Source organism: Garra rufa, chromosome 14, assembly GCF_049309525.1.
Source record: "Garra rufa chromosome 14, GarRuf1.0, whole genome shotgun sequence".
Lineage (NCBI taxonomy): Eukaryota > Metazoa > Chordata > Actinopteri > Cypriniformes > Cyprinidae > Garra > Garra rufa.
Genome location: NC_133374.1, coordinates 19,105,999 through 19,131,825, shown reverse-complemented (window position 1 = coordinate 19,131,825; position 25,827 = coordinate 19,105,999).

Below are 25,827 nucleotides of genomic sequence, written 5' to 3'. Positions count from 1 at the left end.
TCAGTGTGAAAAGATGGATCTCAACAGTCATTGTTCATCATTAGTCATTTGTGAATCGAGCTAGACTGGTCACGATATACGGTTTTGGTTCACTGTTTTTTTTTTTCCAGATTCACTAAAAAATAGCTAAACTGGTTGTGCTGTACATTTTTTGATTAATTGAAAAACATGCGAATCTAGCTACACTGATTGTGCTGTAGTTTTTTTTATTGATTCACTAAAAAGAACTGACTCATAAGAGTCATTTGTTTGTGAACTGAGCTATACTGGTTGAAATAAAAATAAATTTTTCATTCACTGAAAAAACGGACTCTTAGGAGTCATTTCTTTGTAAATGTAGCTACACTGATTGTGCTAAAATAATTATCACTATAATCGCTAAATTCTCTAAATCACTAAAGATACACTAAAAAGAACAAACTTATAAGATTCACTTGTTTCTGAATTGAGCTGGTTGCGCTACAGCATTTGTTTTTGAATCACTAAAGACCCGAATCTTAAGAACCCTTTGTGAATCAAACTCGTCTAGTTATGCTGCACATTCTGATTCACTTAAAAGTATCTCATAAGGTTCATTTTTTTTGCAAATCGAGACAGTTCTGTCAAGCACTATGTGATTCACTGAAAATAACTGGCTCATAAGAGTCATTGTTTATGAATCTAACTACTGTTTTGGTTCACTGAAAAGAACTTGCTCATAAGAGTAATTTGTTTATGAATCAAGCTACACTGTCACACTGTATGGTTTTGATTTACTAAAAGAACCAGCTCACAAGAGGCAATCGACTTAAGCTCTATTGGTCACGCTGTATGCATTTGATTTACTAAAAAGAACCGGCTTATGAGAGTCATTTGTTCCTGGATCAAGCTACACTGATCACACTGTATGTTTTTTCATTCACTAAAAAGGAATCAACTTATAATTTGTTGGTGAATCTAGCTACCTTATTGTACCTATACGTTTTTTTGATTTACTAAAAAGAACCGACTCATAAGAGTCATTTATTTGTGAATTGAGCTACAATGGCCGTGATGATTTTGATTTACAAAAAAGAATTGGCTTATGAGAGTCATTTGTTTGTGAATCAAGCTACACTGATCACACTGTATGTTTTTGATTCACTAAAACGAACCAGCTCGCAAGAGTCATTTGTTCATGATTTGAGCTTTGCTGGTCATGCTGCATGTTTTTGATCCACTAAAAGAACTTGCTAATAAGAATCATTTGCTCATGAATCAGACTATGGTGACTGTGTCATATTTTTTGAGGACAGAAAAACATTAATTTCTTATGTTCAATACACACTGCAAACTTACATTTACAACTCATTCATAATGTGAAATAATTTTTTTCTCCATAGTGCTGAAGACAAATTCAGGGGGAGTGTCACAGGAGTGTTACATTTTCACTGCGTCTCACACTTGCAGTATTGATGCGGTGTAAAGGAGCATTAACACTGACAGCTATTTGCACTGAAAAAGCAACTTAAAGCCATTTTTAACAACAGTTGCTCTTTGGAACACCTACTAACAGCACAGCACAGTGATTTGGCAACCTACAGCAATAAAATCCCTGTCAGTGTGAAAGCACCTATAGAGGGGTCGTGAGCCCTCTACTTAGTCTGACTAAGCATTTACCCAGACGTGACCTCTCTGCTGGCCAACTGGGGTCAATTACACGCACACCTCTCACTCATCATTAACTCACACTCTCAGCGTTAAGGGGTTGACAGTGACCAATGTGTAAACCTTGGAGTTGCCATGACCTCTAAAAGAGCGCAGCACTGTTAATCCCACTGTAGGACAGGAGAGCTGCGACCCGACACGGAAAGTGACCACAGCAGCGCTGAGTGGAGCGAAAGTGAGGAGCCGTGACAGAATTCACATGTAATGAATCCCAAAGCGTACCCACGTAGTAATTTAGCGGAGACAGACGCAAGGCCGAGCAAGCGGCCAGGCAGACGGCATCTCCCCACATTCATGAAGAGAGAAACCACTGTGATCAAGAATTATGGGCAATACTCAATACTAATAGTAGTAATACAGTATGGTGAAATAACAATACACCACAATTCACATACTGTACACACACTTTTCAGCCTGACAGGATTGTACACGTACACTACCAGTCAAAAGTTTTTGAACAGTAAGATTTTTATAGTTTTTTGTCCGCATTTATTTGATCCAAAGTACAGCAAAAACAGTACAATTTCGAAATATTTTTGCTATTTAAAATAACTGTTTTCTATTTAAATATATATTTTAAAATGTATTTTATTCCTGTGATTTCAAAGCTGATTTTTTATCATCAATACTCCAGTCTTTAGTGTCACATGATCGTTCAAAAATCATTCTAATATGCTGATTTGCTGAATATGCTGAGAGACTTCTTTAAAAAACATTAAAAATCGTACTTTTCAAAAGCGTTTGACTGGTAGTGTACAATCGTGCACAATCCACAACACTGTATACAAACTAAATTAAACTTAAAACTATTTAGAAAAAAATCTCAAACACTTTACAGTTAGTTATTTAGTAACACCTATTGTAAAGAACAACCAGATTTGATTATAGATTTCACAGATTCCTATGCTAAATGCGTGGAACAAACTAGGATAAGTATAAAGGTAGAAATGAATGTTTTTGATGGATCTGATGGACAATTGTTGCATAGTTTCTATCAATTTATTATTCATGAAACCCAATATACATTTTGAATGATTTAACGCTCAAGATTCAATATCCAAACACTAAAAAACTATATTTCTTCTTTTTAAACAGACTAGTCACTATGATTTAAAGGATTAGTTTAATGCAGAATTCAAATTTCCTGATAATTTAATCCAAGATTTTCATGTCTTTCTTTCTTTAGTCAAAAAGAAATTAAATAAATTAATTTTTGAGGAAAACATTCCAGGATTTTTCTCCATATAGTGGACTACAGGTGGAGCCAACGGGTTGAAGGTCAAAATTGCAGCTTTAATGCAGCTTGAAAGGACTCTTTACAATCCCAGTTGAGGAATAAAAGTATCTTGTCTAGTGAAACAATCACCTATTGTCTAAAAAAAGAAAAATGTATATACTTTATATACTTTTTAACCACAAATGCTTGTCTTGCACTAGCTTAACTTCACTCATTACGTAATTTCACATTGGAAAGATCATGCGTGATGTAGGCGGAAGTACCGACCCAGTGTGTACAAAGCAAACGTGCAAAGAAGGTCAAACTCCCTTTACAATAAAAAATATTTAAACAATGATATTGAGCGATTTTGAAGTTGGAGGAGAAAATCACCCTACCCTACCTTTTTGAACCGAAGTAAACAGATGAAGATTTTGTGATTAAAAAGTATATCAATTTTTACTTTTTTTTTTTAGAAAATGACAAATCGTTTCACTAGATAAGACCCTTTTCCTCAGGCTGGGATTGTGTAGAGCCCTTTGAAGCTGTATTGAAACTGCAAATTGGACTTTAAAGGAACACTCCACTTCTTTCGGAAATAGGCTCATTCTCCAGCAGCTTTACATTTTCCGCCGGTCTTAGTACACAATATAACTACAGAAGAGTCAAGTTTTAAATAGAACAAATATCGAAACTCGTTGGTCATTTTTGAACGCGATGCTATTGGTCTCATAGGATTCAATGATCTATGCTAAGCTATGCTAACGGCAGAACAGGAGAACGGCTGAATGGATTTAAAAACGATAAAACTCAACTTATTAACTCGGGGAGGAGTGTTCCTTTAAACCCATTGATCTCAACTGAAGTCCACTCTATGGTGAAAAATCCTGGATGTTTTCTTCTTTGGTTTCTTCATTTCTTTTCAACTGAAGAAAGAAAGTCATGAACATCTTGGATGACATGGGGGTGAGTAAATTAGCAGGAAATTTTAATTCAGGAGTGAATTAATCTAATCTAAAGTAAGCCTGTATAATTACATTTTACAATATTTTCAAATTGAAAACACATTTTTAATTGTAATAACATTTCACAATATTACTATTGACTCTCTCTCTCACCAGATCTAGGGGAGAGTATGATGTGTGTGAGAGGATGATGGGAACGAGACAGTAAAAGAGGCCGGAGCGATATACTTGTTATCAAGGGGATGAGAGAGTGGGGTAGAAAAAACAAAGGAAGTCATATAGACAGAGCCAGAGAGAAGCAGACACAAAGGGCTGAGGTGACACACACACATACACACTGTCTGTATTCCCAGTATATCTGCATGTATGTGTGTGAATGTGTCAGGCTGGCAACAATGCGGCCGAAGCAGGAAGTGTGTTGGGGATAAGGCAGCCATGTGGCAGGATGTTATGGATTTCTAATTAGAGCAATTCATCTGTCAGCGACGCTAAGCATTCGCTGCAGCTTTCACTGGCTGCCAGAGCAGACCCTCGACACTTCTGCACTGACCACACGCTCCGCAGCTGCTGTTACACCTATCACAGCCTGTGACTAATACACTCAATCAGTGTGCAAATTACACAATGCCTTTCAGGGGGGGTCGACTTGCTGCTGTAATTTCGGGGTCCTTTGCCTTTGTTGAGATTCATCTCATGCAACCAAAGTTGTCTTTGGCGCCCTTAACACAGCTAGCCAAACGTCAACTATCTTTAAGACTTAAGGGGTGAATTAGCTAAACATTTGTGCCACTTTAACGCTAACAGTGTCTTACTTGCCACTCCCAGTCCAGTTTAAACATCTAATTGCGCTGAAATTAAAGGGATAGTTAAAATAACCTAAAATTTAAAATTTTGTCATCATTTACTCACCTTCATGTTGTTCCAAACCTGTAAGATTTCTTTCATCTATTAATTTCCATTAATTTTCATATTAATGAAATATAAAACAAAAGACTACCAGCAACTGGTGAACAACATTATTCAAAATATATTATTTTGTGTTCAACAAAAGAAAGAATGGTTTGGAACAACATGAGGATGAGTAAATGATTCATTTAATTTTTGGGTGAATTATGTAAATAATAATTGACGACGGGCCGTGGAATTCTTAGAAAATAATGCCTCCGTCGGTAATTCCAAAACCTTTTAGATCTAGTAATGATGCTTTAGCTGTTGATAGCAGACTAATGCACTTAATAATAGCCAGTGTTCTTGTGGATTTTGGTTATTTTGCGGTTTTAGGCTGTATGGACCTTTGAAATAACCAAAGTCATGTGGCGATGTGATACAGACGTAATGCAGTCAAGACCTGCCTGGAACTACGTTCGCCATGCGTTTCCCTGAAAATAAAGAACACCATTAGAACGTTCATCAGCCAATCAGATTCAAGCATTCAACAGCTCCGTAGATTAAAGGAGTAGTTCACTTCCAGAACAAAAATGCACAGATAATATACTCACCCCTTGTTATCCAAGATGTTCGTTTCATTTCATTTTTTCATTTATTTAGATCTCCATTAGCTGTTAAAAACAGCTAGTCTTCCTGGAGTCTATACAACATGCTGCTACAATACATTCACATAATTTTCCAATGATCACACTAATAAAGTATAAAACAAATACACAAAAACAACCCAGCAACCAAACAAAAACAAACAGAAACAAACACCGACCTAGTTTATAATCACATTATTTCCAAAATAAATCTGCAAACTCTATAGATTACATTGACAGTTGTTTATAAAAAATATATATATATATACAGTATAAATCATAAGATGATTAATGTTCAGAAAGCTGTTCTGCGATCAAGTACCTTTTTAAAAGAGCTTTAAATTGATATTTTCTGTTTTCCGTAATAATGTACCCAGGTAATGTATTCCATGTGAACATAGATCTGTACATAGTTCATGTCTTTCTTTCTTCAGTCGTAAGGAAATTATGTTTTTTGAGGAAAAAAAAAATTCAGGAGGAAAAAAAATTCAGGATTTCTCTCTAATGGACTTCTATGGTGCCCCCAAGTTTGAACTTCCAAAATGCAGCTTCAAATGGCTCTAAACGATCACAGCCGAGGAAAGAAGGGTCTTATTTAGCAAAATAATTGGTTATATTCTAAAAAAAAAATTACTATTTATATACTTTTTAACCTCAAATGCTCGTCTTGTCTAGCTCTGTGTGTACTCTGTGTAGAGATGAAAAAGTATATAAATTGTAAATGTTTTTAGAAAATAACCAATCATTTCGCTAGATAAAACCCTTCTTCCTCGGCTGGGATCGTTTAGAGTCCTTTGAAGCTGCATTTAAACTGCATTTTGGAAGTTCAAACTCGGGGGCACCATAAAAGTCCATTATAAATATGGAGAGAAATCCTGAAATGTTTTCCTCAAAAAACACAATTTCTTTATGACTGAAGAAAGAAAGACATGAACATCTTGGATGACAAGGGACAAGTACATTATCTGTAAATTTTTGTTCTGAAAGTGAACTACTCCTTTAAGACTAATTTAAAAGACCCCTTTTTACCGTTGGGTGAAAATATGAACTCTGTCTAACTTGTAATGTAACTTTAGTGGTTACTAGGGCTGGGTAAAAATATTGATTTCTTGATTTTAACCGACTCTCCTTTTTACAAAACAATATTGATTCTTAATTCCCAAGAATCGATTGGTCTAGCCAGTTTCAGTTAATTAATGGAACATTGTAGCGCACCTCCCATTCAATAAATCGCAATAAGCTTTGTGCTTTGTAGGGCTGTGATGATAAATCGATTCGTGGATCGATTCTGAGATCTTCCGAATGCATCGCGTTTCTCTTTGGAATCGATTCTAAACTTAGATTTTAACAGCAAGTGATGCTTTAATCTAGTTTGCATACACCTCTAAATGCTCATGAAGAAGAGTGTTGAAGAGCGCTTGTGTGTTCGGCTGAGTCATGTAATTTTACCTCGGCTCAGAATGCTTTTATGACGTGAGATTAATGGAAACACAGCTTCTTTTCGAATTGTATGAATGATTATTTTAGGTTCAAGTCTGTGTAAGGATTTGGAAACAAGCAGAGCATGGCTGTTTCTAAAGCAAGCAGTCCCATCTGCTATTAAAATGAAGCTCAGAATCGATTTGAGAAAGAATTGCGATGTGTTTGAAAAACCTCAGAATCGCTGAATTATTTCCCGATTTGCGATGCATCTATTTATTGTCCCAGCTCTAGTGCTTTGTAAATTTTGATATGAAACAAGGTCTCAGATTTCAAATTCTATCTATTTAATTACAGTATTCAAACAATAAATGCCATTTTAGCACTGTTTAATGTGGAGTGACAGATCGCTGTAGTTCAACAGATCGCCTGAGTTCAACAGAAGCAGCATGTGAACTGATCATGTCTTCCACTTTAATACCATTTTCAGCATGAAATAAACATGAATAAACATCAGAAAGTCTGAGAGAAAGAGTACAACTCACCAAAATCTGTATTCTGTCTCATGTAATCGCTCAGTCAGTGTTTCAGATGTCAACATAACAGCTTGTAAGCACATTTACCTCAGAAAAAACATATCAGTGAACTATGAATTCATTAGTCAACTACAAAAATTAACTCTAGAGTGGAGCATTTTGATAAATATGTGCACCATATAACATTAATTATAATGTTTTTACTGATCTTTAGTGTTTAATTTGTTTAAATAACAGCCACCATTTAAATGTTTATATGTCAAAAAAATAATTGGAGTAGAAATATAATTATGTCATTGTAACTTTATTATTATACAAACTTAATTGAGTGTAATAAGCGTTTATATACAAATCAGTTCAGTTTAACCTTCAGTATTTTAGTAATGTAGTACCAACTGATTCTCGTGTTTATTTTACAGCATTTATTGAGATTTTTTTCCCTTGAGAAATTTGGCATGTACTGTAGCTCATATATATACAACGTTATCAATATCGAATCGAATTGGAAATCAAATCAAATTGAAAGCTTGTGAATCAGAATCAAATCGTGAAATTTGTGTCAAAAATCAGCCCTAGTGGTTACTGAAACCTTTTATCTTATATACACTACCCCTGAAAACCTTGAGATCAGTAATGTCTTTTTTTAAATATATTTTTTTTTATTAGTTTTTAGAAATTAATAATAAAAAACACTTATTAAGAAAGGATAAACATGTTATTTCGACAAAATAAGAATTCATTCTGTTCAAAAGTTTTCACCCTCCGGCTCTTAATATATTGTTTTTCTTTTTGAAGCATAAGTGAGCATTTAAACTTTTGGTAATAGTTGCATATGAGTCCCTCAGCTGTCCTGTGAAAAGATGGACCTCAGAATCATACAGGTATTGTTGGAAAGGGTTCAAATACACAAAAATGCTGAAAAACCAAAGATTTTGTGGGACCTAAAGGATTTTTCAGAAGAACAGTGAGCAGTTTTACTGTTCAGGACAAACAAGGAACTCACGAACAACTATCACTAAACAAAAAAAATAAATAAATAAAAAAAATAAAATAAAAAAAAAGCTGTGGATAATTCAGGTAACAGCACAGTATTAATAGTCAAGTGTATGTAAACTTTTGAACAGGCTCATTTTTATAAATTCAACTACATTTTTTTCTTGTGGACTACACACCCTGACAAAAGTCTTGTCGCCTATCCAAGTTGTAGGAACAACAAATAACAACTTGACTTCAAGTTGATCATTTGGAATCAGAAGTGGCTTATATGAAAAGCAAAGGCTTCTACATTACGCTTATTTGACCAAAATAAAATCTTATCATGCCTTGATTTTTAATTATTTAATTAAGACAGCATGGACCCACATGGATCCAAGATTCACACAGAAACCAGTCAAGTTCGGTGGAGGAAAAATCATGGTTTGGGGTTACATTCAGTATGGGGGCGTGCAAGAGATCTGTAGAGTGGATGGCAACATCAACAGCCTGAGGTATCAAGACATTATTGCTGCCCATTACATTCCAAACCACAGGAGAGGGCAAATTCTTCAGCAGGATGGCGCTCCTTCTCATACTTCAGCCTCCACATCAAAGTTCCTGAAAGCAAAGAAGGTCAAGGTGCTCCAGGATTGGCCAGCCCATTCACCAGACATGAACGTTATTGAGCATGTCTGGGGTAAGATGAAGAAGGAGGCATTGAAGATGAAACCAAAGAATCTTGATGAACTCTGGGAGTCTTGCAAGAATGCTTTCTTTGCCATTCCAGATGACTTTATTAATAAGTTACTCGAGTCATTGGCGAGACATATGGATGCAGTCCTCGAAGCTCATGGGAGTCATACACAATACTAATTCTTTTTCCACTGCATCATGACTTTATGTTATGTACTGTACATTATTTCTGTTAAGTGACAAGACTTTTGTGTAAGCAAAGTCTGATCTTTCTGTCCTAATTAAATCATTAAAAATCAAGGCATGATTTTATTTTGGTCAAATAAGCGAAATCTAGAGGACTTTGCCTTTCATATAAGTCACTTCTGAGTCCAAATGATCAACTAGAAGTCAAGTTATTATTGGTTCCTACAACTTGGATAGGCGACAAGACTTTTGTCAGGGTGTGTACGGTATGTGACCCTGGACCACAAAACCAGTCAAAACCAGAAAAAATTACCCTTTGTAATAAGGGTAATTGATTTACATCTGAAAGTGGTATAAATATGCTTTCCACTGTTGTTATGGTTTGTTAGGATAGGACAATATTTGGCCGAGATGCAATTATTTGAAAATCTGGAATCTAAGAATAAAAATAATAATTATTGTAGAAAATCGCCTTTAAAGTTGTCTATATGAAGTTCTTAGCAATGCATACTACTAATAAAAAACTATGTTTTGATATATTTACAGTAGGAAATGTACAAAATATCTTCCTTGAACAACAACTTTATATCCTTCATTGTGGCATAAAAGAAAAATCAATAATTTTGACCCACACAATGTATTTTTGGCTATTGCTACCAATACCTGTGCTACTTGGTATTGTGGTCCAGGGTCACATACATTATAAAAGATATTGTCAAGTAAATGCTTTCGAACTTTCTTTTTATCAAAGAATCCTGAAAAAAATGCATCACGGTTTCCACAAAAAACAAACAAACTAATCAATCAATCAACAAACCTATACATTGTTACAACATTGTATAGGTGTAACAATGTTATACACTGAGATCCCTCCAAACCCCTCCATAATTCATCGCCTTCGCCGTGATTATTACATACACATGTATGCTTATAATGCACTGGAGTGTCTTTGTGTAAAACTTTGTGTTTCTCATGTTCTAGCTCACTTCGCTTGAGTTAAACAGGCTCTGACAGGTATTGTTCCTCACACACACATTGTTTTCACATTCATCCAATGCTTGAATGGCATTTTAATCAAACGCCGTGTTGTTGGAACTCTAAGCAGTGAATGTGTTTGCTGTAATCATTCACTTATCGATCAATGTCACGTACTGATTTCATTATGGCTCTCTCTCTCTTTCGGGAGTGGACCGAGGCGCTTTCATTACCAAACACTCTCTTATCCTGCCAAACAGCATGCCAAGCTATTATATTACACCCAGAATACTGCATCATTCTGATCTATAAAAGCAGACAATCATATCAAACACATAAACAACTGATTTAGGGTGCGTGTATGTGAGATTGTCCACAAAGATATATTTACGCTTGTGTGTGCGTATGGATTTCACTGAGTGTGTATGTTGGCTTATGCAGCCAAAAATAAATAAATAAATACAACATTGAAAATACACTGCCGTTCAAAGTGAGATTTTTTATGTTTTTTTAAAGAAGTTTCTTATGCTCAACAAGGCTGCATTTATTTGATCAAAAAGACAGAAAAAAACATGTTATATTGTGAAATGCTATTACAAGTTTAATATACAATATAATCTAATTTATCCCTGTGATGCAAAGCTACATTTTCAGCATAATTACTCCAGTCTTCAGTGTTACATGATCCTTCAGAAATCATTCTATTATGCTGATTTATTATCAATGTTGGAAACGTGTGCTTCTTAATATTTTTTTGGAACCTGTGAAACTTTTTTGGGATTTTTTATTGAACAAAATGTTCAACAGAACAGCATTTATTTAAAATAGAAATCTTTTCTAACAATAAACACTATAGCTGGAAAGTTTGGGGTCAGTACATTTTCTTTCTTTCTTTTTCTTTTTTGATAGAAATTAGTACTTTCATTCAGCAAGGATGCGTTAAATTGATCAAAAGTGATAGCAAAGACCTATATTGTTAGAAAAGATTTATATTTTCAATTCATCGAAGAATCCTAAAAAAAAAAGTATCACAGGTTCCAAAAACATTACAGATAATAAATCAACATATTAGAATGATTTAAGATGAAAATGATTTTTAAAATGATTTTTAATGGCTGATAAAAATTCAGCTTTGCATCACAGGAATAAATTATATTTTAAAGTATATTAAAAATAGAAATCATTATTTTACATTGTAATAACATTTAACAATATTACTGTATTTTTTCTGTATTTTTGATCAAATAAATGCAGCCTTGATGATCATATTTAAAAAACAACAACATTACAAGTCTGACTGATTCCAAACTTTTGAATGGCAGTGTATTTGTTTATATATACAAATGAAAGCTAAAAATATGTAAACTATTTAATATTAATATTAAATACAAATAATTGTTTAGAACAAATAAGTAAATCATATCAATATATATATTTTTTAATGACGTTTAGACAACAATACAGATGAAAACAATGTCTTTTTGCATTTTTTTTGCAGTGCATGAGAACACAGTTTCCCTCAGAATTAGATAAATCTGACAAAAACTCCCCTTTGAGACATCCTGGAACTTCCTTCAAGGAAAATAGGATTCATGCATAAAAATATTTTTATTTTATTCCTAAATATACAAAAGGAGAAAGGTTAAGATTTGGTCTAATCTGAGGTATTTAATAAAAATCGGTGTAGTTTTTCTAAACTTGATTGATTTGAAATCATTACTTGTTTTTGACCTAAACCTGTCTGTTACAGAACAGATTCTAATCTAACAGACCCAGTTGAACTTTATTAAAGTTCTTTCAAAGGACTGCACACTACGTCCCCATTTAAATAACAAGCTGAACATGTGCATATGTGCAAAACAGCCTACTGAAGTCAGAGTTCGGAGAATCTCAGGAACCCTCCATTCAGAAATAGAGGGATGCAACATGTAATGGAACAGAGCGGAATGTCCGCATGTGAAAAACTCTCCCTCTTTTTCCGTCTCTTTCTTCTCAGTCATCTTCTCCGATGCATTCCAGCCGGGAGCGGAGCAGAGCTCGGCGCGAAGAGAAGGAGAGAGGGAGGCCGTGCGAGGCCGGGAACACAGAGCAGCGGCCGGAGGGATGTTTAGATAGGTGCAGGCTGCCACTAGGAAGTCCGGGCTCCAATATAAACATGCAGCCACACAGCCCAGCGCTCACGACTGTGGGAGAAACCTGCCCCCAGCCGCCTGAAAGAGAGAGAGATAGAGGGAGGATGGGTACACGGTCACTTTCAAATCCTTGCGGAGTATATACACAGCTGACTAGCCGCTCTGTAGCAATTTCCTCCCTCTCTCTCTCTCTCTCTCTCTCTCTCTCTCTTTTTCTCTTTCTCTCTCTCCCCAGGCTGGGCTCTAGAGGCCAAAAGTAATAAGCATATCTAGATGTGATCTCACTAACAAACAAACACACTTCTGCACACACACTCTCACTCGCTCCCACACGCACACCCACCCACTCGGGTCGCAGTTCATCTCTTCAAACTTGTCATTTCGATGAGAGATAGGAAGGGGAACGCGGCTGTAATTCCAGTTAATTTACACAATCACCACACAAGTGCATCAGCAGGGCGGCAACGCACCATGATGCTTTAATAGAGAAGGGAACTGCCTAATATACAGATGGGAAATAATTCAACAACTCCAGATTTATTTAGAAAAATCTGCCTTATTCTGAAGAAAAATGCAGATCCAGCTAACAAAATTTAGCTATTTTTTTAGACAATCAATACTGATGAAGACAATGATAAAGTTGAGGTCAAAAGTTTACATACACCTTGCAGTTTGATGTTTACATATAGTCACATACAACAGAAAATAGTTGCATTTATAAAAATTACCCTGTTCAAAAGTTTACATACACAATAATGTGTTGTAACCTGAATTATCCAAAGCTTTTTTGTGTTTAGTGATAGTTGTTCATGAGTTCCTTGTTTGTCCTGAACAGTAAAACTGCTTGCTGTTCTTCAGAAATTTTTTTTAGGTCCCACAAAATCTTTGGTTTTTCAGCATTTTTGTGTATTTGAACCCTTTGTGTATTTGAACCATCCAACAATGACTGTATGTTTTTAAGATCCATCATTTCACACTAAGGACAACTGAGGGACTCATATGCAACTATTACAGAAAGTTTAAACGCTCTCTGTTGCTTCAGAAAGAAAAACGATACATTAAGAGCCGGAGGGTGAAAACTTTTGAACCGAATGAAGATGTGTACATTTTTCTTATTTTGCCTAAATATCATGTTTCTTTTTAGTGTTTGTTTCATTTAGTACTGCCCTTCTGAAGCTACAGAAGATACTTACATGTTTCCCAGAATACAAAATAAGTTTACCCTGATTTTCAAATTCAAAAAGTTTTCACCCCCCGGCTCTTAATGCATTGTGTTTCCTTCTAAAGCATTTTGAGCGTTTGAACCTTCTGTAATAGTTGCATATGAGTCCCTCAGCTGTCCTCAGTGAGAAAAGATGGATCTCAACATCATACAGTCATTGTTGGAAAGGGTTCAAATACACAAAAATGCTGAAAAACCAAAAGAATTTGTGGGACCTGAAGGATTTTTCTGAAGAACAGCAGGCAGTTTAACTGTTCAGGACAAACAAGGAACTCATGAACAACTATCACTAAACAAATAAAAAAACAGCTCTGGGTCATTCAGATAACAACACAGTATTAAGAATCAAGTGTATGTAAACTTTGAAAAGGAGCATTTTTATAAATTCAACTATCATTTTCTCTCGTGGACTATATGTAAACATCTTTTATGTGAAATATCTTATTCAGGTCAGTACTAAATTAAAAAAAATGCATTTTGTATGCCCCCTCTTATTTTGGTAAAATAATTAACATTTTGCAGATTCTGCAAGGTGTATGTAAACTTTTGACCTCAACTGTAGATGGGAAATGAGCCACAACACCATGTATAATTATAATATTAGGTCAAATTAGTCTAAGAGACCCAATTTCACTTAAAACTCAATTCTGAGTTATGTGTAGAACTGAAACATTGCATACAGTGGCCCCAAAAAATATTTGGACACTTAAGCCACACATAAAATGTATGAACATCTCTGCATTAAATAAATATCAAACCAGGACACATTTATTTTAAGACAGACAGCACAGGTGTACTTTTCAAGCAAAACATTTCACAAAAAGGCTTTAAAGGATAAAACAAAAGATATACTGTTCAAATGAAGACAAAGTGTTTGCACACTTTCTGGTTGTCAAACTTAGAGGAACATTTCCATAGTTAATGTCTCTGCTAGGACACCTGTGTGAACCTGAAGGCCAAGCCGGTTAAAAGTAATAGCAAAAATGGTATTATTTATTGTTATTAATGCAGTTACATTTATAGATTTTAAATGTGGCTTAAAAGTCATCTTAAAATTAAAATTGGTATCATTTTACTCACCCAGGGCGAAAAGAACGTTTTTGTTGATACAGTGAAAGTCAATGGGGTCTAAAACAAGAACCATTAATGGTTCCCCAAAGAACCTTTCAGTGAACAGTTCCCAAAAGAACCACTTTGAAGAACATTTTTCGACAATAAAGAGCCTTTCCTGCATTTAAAAAGTTCCATGGATGTTCAAGGTTCTTCATAGAACCACTGATGCCAATAAAGAGCCACAAAACTGTATTTATTCTTTGAATTTCTTACAAAATTTGAAAGCTTTGTTTTATACTAAAAGTAACCTGCTCTGTCTTGTCTGTCGGCACACTGTCAGTTTCCTCTTTGCTTCGAAATGTATTTTTTCACTGTGTGAGAACATGTGAACTATGACAGCGCCATGGCTGAAGGGGGGCAGGTTTTTGCGATGGGTCAATTACTAACCGAAGAGGCATAGGTTTATGAAGGTACAGTATATAGCAGGTTATCGTGCAGTTGTATCATGGAGAGTAATGATGTGATGTATGTCTCTGGCTGTGATGGGTTCTGTAGAGGAGGCCTGCAGACACTCAGGCAATTTGTCTGCTAGACAAGAGTGTGCAGACACCTATAATTCGGGTAAAGATGGAAAAAGACCAGCCCTATGCATGTTTAGTCTGTTCGGCTGTGATACGTCCCATGAGCAGAAAGTGTGTAAAGATCTGGACTGTCACTGCGCTTCTCTTTTACACGGCACTTAGAAAGAGACAGAAAGATTTTTTGTTGCCCTGTCCTGCTAGTCTTTAGTGAAAAGCAGTATTAAGATTATAAACAGTGCTGTGGGACATTCCCCATGTCTTTCCTAAAAATCCTTCTGTTTGTGTCTGTTATTTTTTATTTTATTGTTATATGTGATTTTATTTGATATATAATTATATAAAAAATCTCAGAATTCAGAATTCGAAAATAATGTTTTTAAAAATACAATATTAATTAAAAATTATATAACAATATTTGTATAATGTCATTTATATAATTCTATTCTATTCTATAATTTCTATAAATGTAACAATCTATGTAATAAATATATTATGTAAAATAAAACAAAATAAATTACCTATAATATTAATTAAAAAGTATATAAAACATTTGTGTAACGTATTTATTCTATTCTATTTCCTTTTCTATTCTATTTTTATTCTACTACTTTTATTCTAAAGGTCAATTTGGGTTAAAAAATAGGAAGAGAAAAAAATCCATGAAAATGTTACATAATATTTTAAATTTATGTTACATATATTTGTATAATGTTATTCTATTCTATTCTATTCTATTCTATTCTATTCTATTCTTTCTTATCCTCTATAACAAGGTGAATTTGGGCTAAAAATAGGAAGAGAAAAATGTTTATATAAACAAAATCAAGAAAATATTTATTTAATATTATATAATTTTATAAGAAAAATGTTTATTTTAAATGTTTATTCACAACAAGGCCAATTTGTGTTCAGAGAAAAAATGTTTATATATATATATATATATATATATATATATATATATATATATATATATATATATATAAAGAAAATATATATATATATATATATAATGAAAATATATTTATATATAATAAATGTAATAATATAAAGATATTATATAAAAAAACATAAAATAACTAAAATTACAAATTGAATAAAAACATTTGTATAATGCTACTTATATAATTCTATTCTATTCTAGTCTATTCTATTGCCTTATCCTATACAACAAGTTCAAAAATAGGAAGAGAAAAAATGTTTATATAAAAAACATACTGTATATAACATTTATGTAATATAAAATTGTTCACAAGGAAAATATATTTATATATTTATAAATAAATATAAAATAAAATAAAAATAGTTTGAACTGTAGAGCTATGCCAATGTGTAAACAAAATAAGGAAATGGGCCATTATTACTTAGTAAGAAAAAAGCCAGTGGCAAAATGTCAATTTGGGTTAAAAAATAGGAAGAAAAAAAATTCAAGAAAATGTTTATGTAATATTTTAAAAATATTTTAAAAGAAAAATATATTTATATAAAATAAATGTAATAATGTAATAAATATAAAAAAATAATAAATACATTATATAAAATAAAAATATAATAGTATTTAAAAAAAATTATATATATATATATTTATATAAAATAAATGTAACAATTTATAATAAATAATACAAAATAGTACAAAACAGAATACAAAATGTTTATATAAAAATCAAGAAAGTATTTATATAATATAAAATATTTCAGGGAAAGTATAAGGAAAATATATTTATATATTTATTAATATATAAAAAATATAAATGCAATAACATATATAAATAAAATTACACAAATGTGTAAACACTGTTAGTAAGAAAAAAGCCAGTGTTTTGACCAGAACAGTTGCTGTATTCATACCCTGTTCACCCTAAGGCTTCTGGAGGCCCGAGGCCCTGAGGCGCTGGTCAGGTCCATAGGGCAGCCCTGGTTCTGTCATATAAAGACCAAAAATAAAATAACAGAATACAAATGAGAGCAAGAAGGACTCATTATTAGACACTGGCATTTCTGCTGCCCAACACACAATGCAATTCAGCCTAGATGACACACTGGCCATATGGAGAAGGAATGGACCCACCCGTGCACACGGACACACAAACAGGCCTTGATACATCTCTGCCAGTAAACACACGCACATCCAGCTCTTCCTGGAACAACACCACGATACAGCTGCGAGGCCCGTGAGCAGCACCAACACCAACAGCGGGACGCACGCAAACACACACACACTCTGTGATAAACAAAAGATTGCAGATTTACTGTCTTTAGCCAGACATCCTCAACATTAGTGTTTCACATGCAGTGTGAAGATGACACACTCATTTACTTGTGTACATAAAATGTCAATTTCAAAACGGGGACATGGGCTGAATATGATCATCAGCACGTATACAACGTCTCTGCTTGGTGTGGCGATTGGTTTGTATGTATTTCCCCTGAAAAACGTACCATCGAGAGTTCCCAGACACACCAACAGGTTCTTCCTTTGACACACTTTCTCTGTGCTGTAGTTTTGCAAAAATGGCCTGTGGTTTCATTGTGTGTGAATGTGGGAGCCGCTCAGTTCCCGAACTTGAGCTCCGATCAGCTGATCGACCTTATCAGCACATAGACAGTCACACCTTCAAGAATTCATATTTCACATTCATTTTAGATGTGGTTTTAGGGCGACTGTCAGCCTTTGCTGACACATGTGCTGATTAATAACACCGCACTAACAGAAGGCTGCTTCCAGGAACATTTTGTGGAGGTTCCAAATCAAGGTTAGAGATTGTAGTCTGTAAGAATGGGCTTTGCAGATGTGACAGCTGGAATGCTTAACTGCAGGCACACTGTGTGCCCTATCTTTTTTCCTATCCCAATTTGTGTGTTTATAAACACTATGGGCCTCATTCACCAAACACAAGCAGAATTCATTTTGTGTAAATCGTTCATAAAGCCATTCTTTTGAATATATGAAAATGTCCATTGCAAAACGTTAGTTGGTACACTGCAAAAAGTTTTCCCCGGTTTCAACTTAAACACTTAAGTTCAGCAGCTGCCTTAAAAGTTTAAGTTAAATCAACTCAAAACTACAAGTCATTTAAACTCATGGCAATAAAATTAGTTAAAATGACTTGTACTTTTAAGTTAATTTAACTTAAATTTTTAAGGCAGCTGCTGAACTTAAGTGTTTAAGTTGAAACTGGTGAAAACACTTTACAGTGTACGAAAGAAATGTACACCTGCTCCATACCACGTGTAAATGATGCACAAAAAGTTCTGGTGTTCTTTTTGGCAAAGTTATGACTATGAATTTCAATGCACTGCCATCATATTATTTTAAGTTTTTTGCCGTTTTTTTCTTTTTTTTTGTAGCTGAGAGTTGATAAGTATGGAAGCCCGTTTCCACCACTGAATAAAAAAATAAAAAAGTTAATTGTGACTTTTTATTTCACATTTCTGACTTTTTTCTCGCAATTGCAAGTTTACATCTTTTTTATAAACTTGCAATTCTGAGAAATAAACTTGCATTTCTGAGAAATAAACTTGCGAGATTTAAACTAACAATTCTGACTTTTCTCAGAATTGCAAATTTATATCTCGTTATTCTGACTTTTTCTTATTGTGAGATATAAACTTACAATTCTGAGAAATAAACTTGCATTTCTGAAAAATAAAGGCAGAATTGCGAGATACAAAGTTCATATCTCGCCATTCTGAGTTTATAACATGCAATTGCGAGTTAAGTCAGAATTGTGAGATATAAACTATGAATTCTGAGAATGTATCAGTATTTTCTTTCCCTTCAAAACTGGACTTTATAACTCGCAAGTGAGTTTATATCTCTCAAAAAAAGTCAGAATTGCGAGAAAAAAAGTCAGAATTGCGAAATATAAATTTGCATTTGCAAGAAGATTTTGACTTTATTTTTCTCAGTTGTTTGTATCACACAATTCTGACTTTATAACATGCAATTGTGAGTGTATAACATGCAATTTTGATAAATAAAAGTCAATTGGGAGTTTATAAATAGTAATTCTGACTTTATAATTTTATAACTATTAGCAATTATGAGTATATAACGCAATTAACAAAAAAATTCAGAATTGCTTATATCTTGCAATTCTGACTTTATAACTTGCAATTGTTAGTTTTTTAATGCACAATTTTGCCAAAAAAGTAAATTGTGAGTTTATATCGCAAATTTGACAAAATTGTACATTTTTATTTAGTAATTCTGACTTTTTTCCACAATTGTGAGTTTATATCACACAATTCTGACTTTATAACTCGCAACTGTGAGTTTATATCTTGCAATTCTCACTTTATTTCTTGCAATTGTGAGTTTATATGTCGCGATTCTGACTTTTTCTTATTGTGAGATATACAATTCTGAGAAATAAACTCGCAATTCTGCCTTTATTTTTCAGAAATGCGAGTTTATTTCTCAGAATTGTATATAAAGTTCATATCTCACAGTTAGGAGTTTATAAAATGCAATTGTGAGTTAATTTAGAATATAAACTATCAATTCTGAGAATGTATCAGTCTTTTCTTTCCCCTCAAAACTGGACTTTATAACTCGCAAGTGAGTTTATATCTCACAATTCTTTGGAAAAAAGTCAGAATTGCGAGAAAAAAGTCAGAATTATGGGATATCAATTTGCATTTGCGAGAAAATTTTGATTTTATTTCTTTCAATTGTTTATATCACACAATTCTGACTTTATAACACGCAATTGAGAGTATAACATGCAATTTTGCCAAAAAAAGTCAATTGGGAGTTTATATATCACAATTCTGACTTTATAACTCACAGCAATTGTGAGTATACAACGCAATTAACAAAAAAAGTCAGAATTGCTTATATCTTGCAATTCTGACTTTATAATTTGCAATTGTTAGTTTTTTAATGCACAATTTTGACAAAAAAAGTCAATTGTGAGTTTATATATCGCATTTCTGACTTGTGAGTTTATATGATGTAATTTTGACAGAAGTCAGAATCGTACATTTTTATTTTGTAATTCTGACTTTTTTTCCGTAATTGTGAGTTTATAATGCAATTTTGAAAAAAAGTCAGAATTGTGAGTTTATATCACACAATTCTGACTTTATAACTTGCAATTGTGAATTTATATCCTTCGATTCGGACTTTATTCCTTGCAATAATGAGTATATAACACACAATGTTGACAAAAAGTCAGAATTGTGGAAAAAAACCCTGAATTGTGAGTTTATATCTTGCAATTCTGACTTTATTACTCGCAATTGTGAGTTCATATCACACAATTCTGGAAAAAAAAGTTACAATTGCTAGTTTATATCTCACAATTCTGAGAAAAAATAATAACCTCTTTTTTTTTTTAATTCAGTGGAGGAAACGGGCGTTCATAGATAACTGTAAAATGCAGCGTTCAAACAATGGAGGATGGGCGGGACAAATACTACACCGATCAACCGTCCTACTTGTACAACTACTGAACAACAATGGAGAAGTTAATATTACTGGTTACTGCATTTTTATATTCAGTAATATTCTTCAAAATGAGATACTAGTAATACATCAAGTAATCAAAATCATAGCAACCAAAGCATCTCAACTGGTAAAACGCTGTGCCGCCAAAGCGTTCTCAGGCACCACCAGCTGAATTGACTATATTTGGGTTTTACAACTGCATAGACTAATAGCTATGATAATGAAAAGATTGTGAACTGTGAAATAATGAACATAATCTCACTACTATTTTACGCTTTGGTGAAAATGGTGGCTGAATTTGAATAATGTAATTCATACATTTTCATACAATCAGCTGACACTCCAGTGACAGTCATGTGTGGGGATGTTTGGTTCCTAAATATCAAACATTTTATAATCTTATTTTTCATACAAAATATCCACCTTTTCAAGAAGTTATATTTTGTAGTGAGTTCAGGTTCTGAAATAATTCCAGGCTGCATGCAAAAACAAACATTCGATATGACCAGTGTAATCCGTTTCATTAACCAATGTTTTTTTTTTTTTTTGTAAATAAGAAACAGACAGCATGACCACTGCAGCCAGTTTCCCATAATGAAAGGAAATTATAAGACAGTTCTTTTATCGAACAGTTAAAAAAGGCTGTTATCGGTTTAAATCATTCTGACACACTGCCTGTATAATTTCTTACATATGTAAATCAGAACAGAGAACTTGTGAACTGCAATCGATTCAGGAAATCAGTTGTTTTATTTTTACCCAAGTAAATGCAAATGCAGCATTTGGGTCACGCTTCAACCACAAAACCAATGTTCATATCTCCATCTCTGTGAGTTACTGGAACCCTAAATGAAAATCACGACACACAAGATATGCACGTGAACAGTGATTCTCAGACTGTATGGTGTGATAGATTCACACTACACAGGTTTATTGTAAATGCTGTTTGTGTCTTTTGCAGGACAGCAGGAATATTAGACTGCTGTCACTTTAAGAGCTGCCCGGATCCAATATACTGTTACAGGTGTATTTTCTTTCTCAAATTTTGCTTTCATTTAAGACCTAAATTGCTGTGTTTATGGGGATACTTGCCAAGAGGGTCATTTTGACACATACAAGTGTGCATATTTAACCGTTCAAGGCCTATATGGCGGCAAACTCAATTCAATACTCTCGCGCTATAAGAGCACCGTCTTCGCGAAATGAGTTCTCTTTCACTGCTGATTGCGCTTTAACGACTTAACATAACTTGTTTTTAAACCACAACGCTTAAAAAAGCCATGCAAAAATACTTTCCCATGAACATATAGCACAGCAACATCAACGATAGTCTAAAATCTTTACCAGTTGACAAATTTACACCGGTTAATCGTGTCTATTGGTATATCGTCCGCACATACAACTAGCTTTAACAGGTAGATCATACTAGTTGACTAGCTTACACTAGCTACATTTTATTCACAAGGTACACCAGCATAAACCAGCCTTGACCTGTCTAAGCTGTCTTTTAAACAGGCTTTAATGAGAGTATCTGGAGATCTTTCAAAGTCGAGTTGCTCCATGTTGGGAGGCATCCATCTACACGATTCGCCCTCTCTGGAGTCTGCAGACAAAGACCCAGAATCCTCCTGCATTGTATCATTGCCGCTGTCAGAAGACAAGAATCGTCCTTGTACACACACGTCTGCCACATCTTACAACAAATGACCAGCTAGTCAAAAACACTTAACGTTTAAAAAATATGTGTATTCACGTAACACTTACAGACATGCATACACACTAAACACTTTCACACAAAAGTCACTCACATAAAAACACACCTTGCATAAATCCATGTAAATGCAATAAATGTGTTCCCTTATACTATAAACACATCGCTCGGCCTGGAGAGGCTTCAGACGGAGCAGTCGCGCGGTGACATACGAGCGTGTTCTGCGACACAGAGAGTCTCCGTCCCCCATCAACACACATTAACGTGCTGCCTACGCACGCTTCTGCGCCGACTACGCATGCTGAAACTAGCCAGGTCCTGCTGGTTTACAATCCGTCAAACTCTGCAGACTGGTCCTGGGTTTCATGATCTATTGCTTTATAAGAATACACAGCACACATGCACGCACAGAGACAAACTTTAGGTGTGTGAAGGTGAAGGGCTGAGGCCTGGAACAATCTGGAAGAGTTTGAACTTAATTGAGTCAATTCATTCTCATGACCTCAAAGCAAATGAACCAAACATGCCATTGAGTGGCTTGGTGTGCGAAGTTTTATGTCCTGTGTTGATGTATTTCCCATTTGAAGCTTGGCAAAGACATTTACTAGTTGGTTGCAGGCAGCATTTTAGGGATATACTTCTTCAAGACATCATTTGAATGCAGAATTGGTGTTGAAGATGCTTGGTTTCATTAAAGAGATAGTTCACCTAAAAATGAAAATTCTGTCATTAATTGCTCACCCTTATGTTGTTACAAACCTGTAAGACCTTTGTTCATCTTCAGAACACAAATTAAGATATTTTTGATGAAATCCGAGAGCTTTCTGACCCTGCATAGACAGCAATGCAACTTATACGTTCAAGGCCCAGAAAGGTAGTTAGAACTTTGTTAAAATAGTCTGTGTGACTTTATTCAACAATTTCTTCTCTTTTGTATCAGTCTCTGCCACCATTCACGGAAGTAATACGACGCATGCGTGTTGTGCTGCTGACGCAGGAGATGTTTCAGTTGCATTGCTGTCTATGCAGGGTCAGAAAGCTATGGAAGCCCATTTCTGCCACTGAATAAAAAATAAAAAAAGGTTATTGTGTCTTGTCATCTTCACAATTCAGAATTGTGAGATATAAACTTGCAATTCTGAAAAATAGAGTCGCAATTGCATGATATAAACTTGCAATTCTGACTTTTTTTTTCCTCGCAATTGCGACTTTGTATCTCAAGTAGGGATGCTCATTTCGGTTAATTTTCCTGACCGACAACCGCTGCTCGTTATCCGAACATTAACCGTTAACTGATAAAATTAGAATAATAATAATTTAAAATAAAAATAGAATGCACGAGTATCTGTGATGATACATTAAAAATACAAGCAAATGTTTTATTTTAACGTGCAAACAGCAGCATACAGAGCAACAACAAAAGCTGTATTGACATATACTTAAATTATCACGCATCAGCAGCGGTTCTGAGAACAGAGAAAATCTGAATGAAAAAAAAAAAAGGAATAATATAAATAGGCCTACACTAAATATGTATAAATTAAATAACTACCTAATTAAGATGACAAAACTAAAACACACTGAATCCTTTTATGCGCTTTGAAGAACTGTACCGGTCTTATTCTTCTCGTCGGACATAAAAATATATAGCAGGCCAGCCAATACCTCAGTGTGCCTAGTTTTTAACATGTCCACATGCTGTACGGATAGGCAGGACCGCTGCCTGTTAACTTTTAGATCCGCGAAAAAAACACCATCACAAAAACCCTTTCAAATTGCGGTTTGGGACTTCCATCCACTGTCATATGCGTGTGGAGAAGCGCGTGTTTTACAGCGTTCAGCAATAGCCAATCACAGACATGTATGTTGATTTGATTATCACTGTGGCCAATCAGAGGAGGCTATGTTACAATCCACTCACCAACCAAAGTGCCGGTTTCAGTTTTGCTGACTTCTACACTTTCGCGAACTCTCTTATTAAAACAAAGTGTTGGCATTATATAAATAAGAGATTAATTGTGCAGTCTAAAGGTTATTTTATTACTTTTTAATAACTTTATGAGATTGCGATGAACTACTCTAGGATGAGTGATAGCTTTCCAGTGATTGTAATGGGAGCGCCTATTGCGCACTTTCTAGACTATAATTCATTCAGAATTTGAATACATTCACTCACGGATTCACTCTCTGATAACCCAATAACGCCACTTGCCATTGAGTTGCATATACTACATCAGTTTACTAAGTAAAGGTGAAGCGAAATATGTCTGTACAGCCACACTGCACGTGTCGACATGCGCGCGTGAGTAAACAGATAACTTACAAATAGCATTATTTCTTTCACCATGCAGCAAACATAAAAAAAAAAAAAAAAAAGAATAGAAAAAAAACCTTTTAAACCGTTTAACTGATAGTAATAATCGGTTAAAATTCTTACTGTCGGTTAACGGTTAAACGGTCAATATGAGCATCCCTAATCTCAAGTCAAAAATGTCAGAATTGTGAGATATAAACCCATAATTTGGTGAACATATCAGTCTTTTTTTTTTCTCCTCAGAGCTGGACTTTATAACTCGCAATTGCAAATTTATATCTCACAGTTCTGAATAAAAAAAGTTAGAATTGTGAGATACAAACTTGCAATTGCGTGAAAAAAGTTACAATTGTGAGAAAAAGTCAGATTCTGACTTTATTTCTCACAATTGTGAAAATATATACCACAATTCTGACTTTATATCTAGCAATTCTGACTTTATAACTCGCAATTGTGTTTACATCCCACAGTTCTGAGAAACAAAGTCAGAATTGCGAATTTATATGATGCAATTCTGAGAAAAAAAGTTTTATGAGATGTAAAGATTCTTGTGAGACAAAAAGTTACAATTATGGCGGAAACGGGCTTCCATAGAAAGCTCTTTTTCTTACAGGTTTGGAATTAACGACATAATTTTCATTTTTGGGTGAACTGTCCCCCTTTGTTTATATATATATATATACATAATTATGTATATATATATATAAACAAAGGGGGACAGTTCACCCAAAAATGAAAATTATGTCGTTAATAATTTACTCATCCTCATGTTGTTCCAAACTTGTATGACTTTCTTTCTTCTGCAAAATAGAAGATATTTTGAAGAATGTTGGCAACCAAACAGTTTTGGTAACCATTGGCTTGGGGAAAAAAGAAAGAAAAAAAACCCACTGAAACATTTATCAAAATATCTTTTTTTATGTTCCACAGAGGAAAGAAAGCCATTCAGGTTTGGAATGACATGAGGTGAGTAAAGACAGAATAGGGTAAGAAGATGACAGAATTTCATTTTCGGATGAGCTATCCCATTAAGGAATCAGATTTGTTAAGATAAATTCGAATCAGAACTGGAATTGTTGAATTATTAATGATTCCCATCTCTACTTGACTGTTCAAAAGCCAAGAAAAACACTGTGAGACTGCAGCAGTCACATAGTCAGCATTTAGGAGTACACTAGCAAA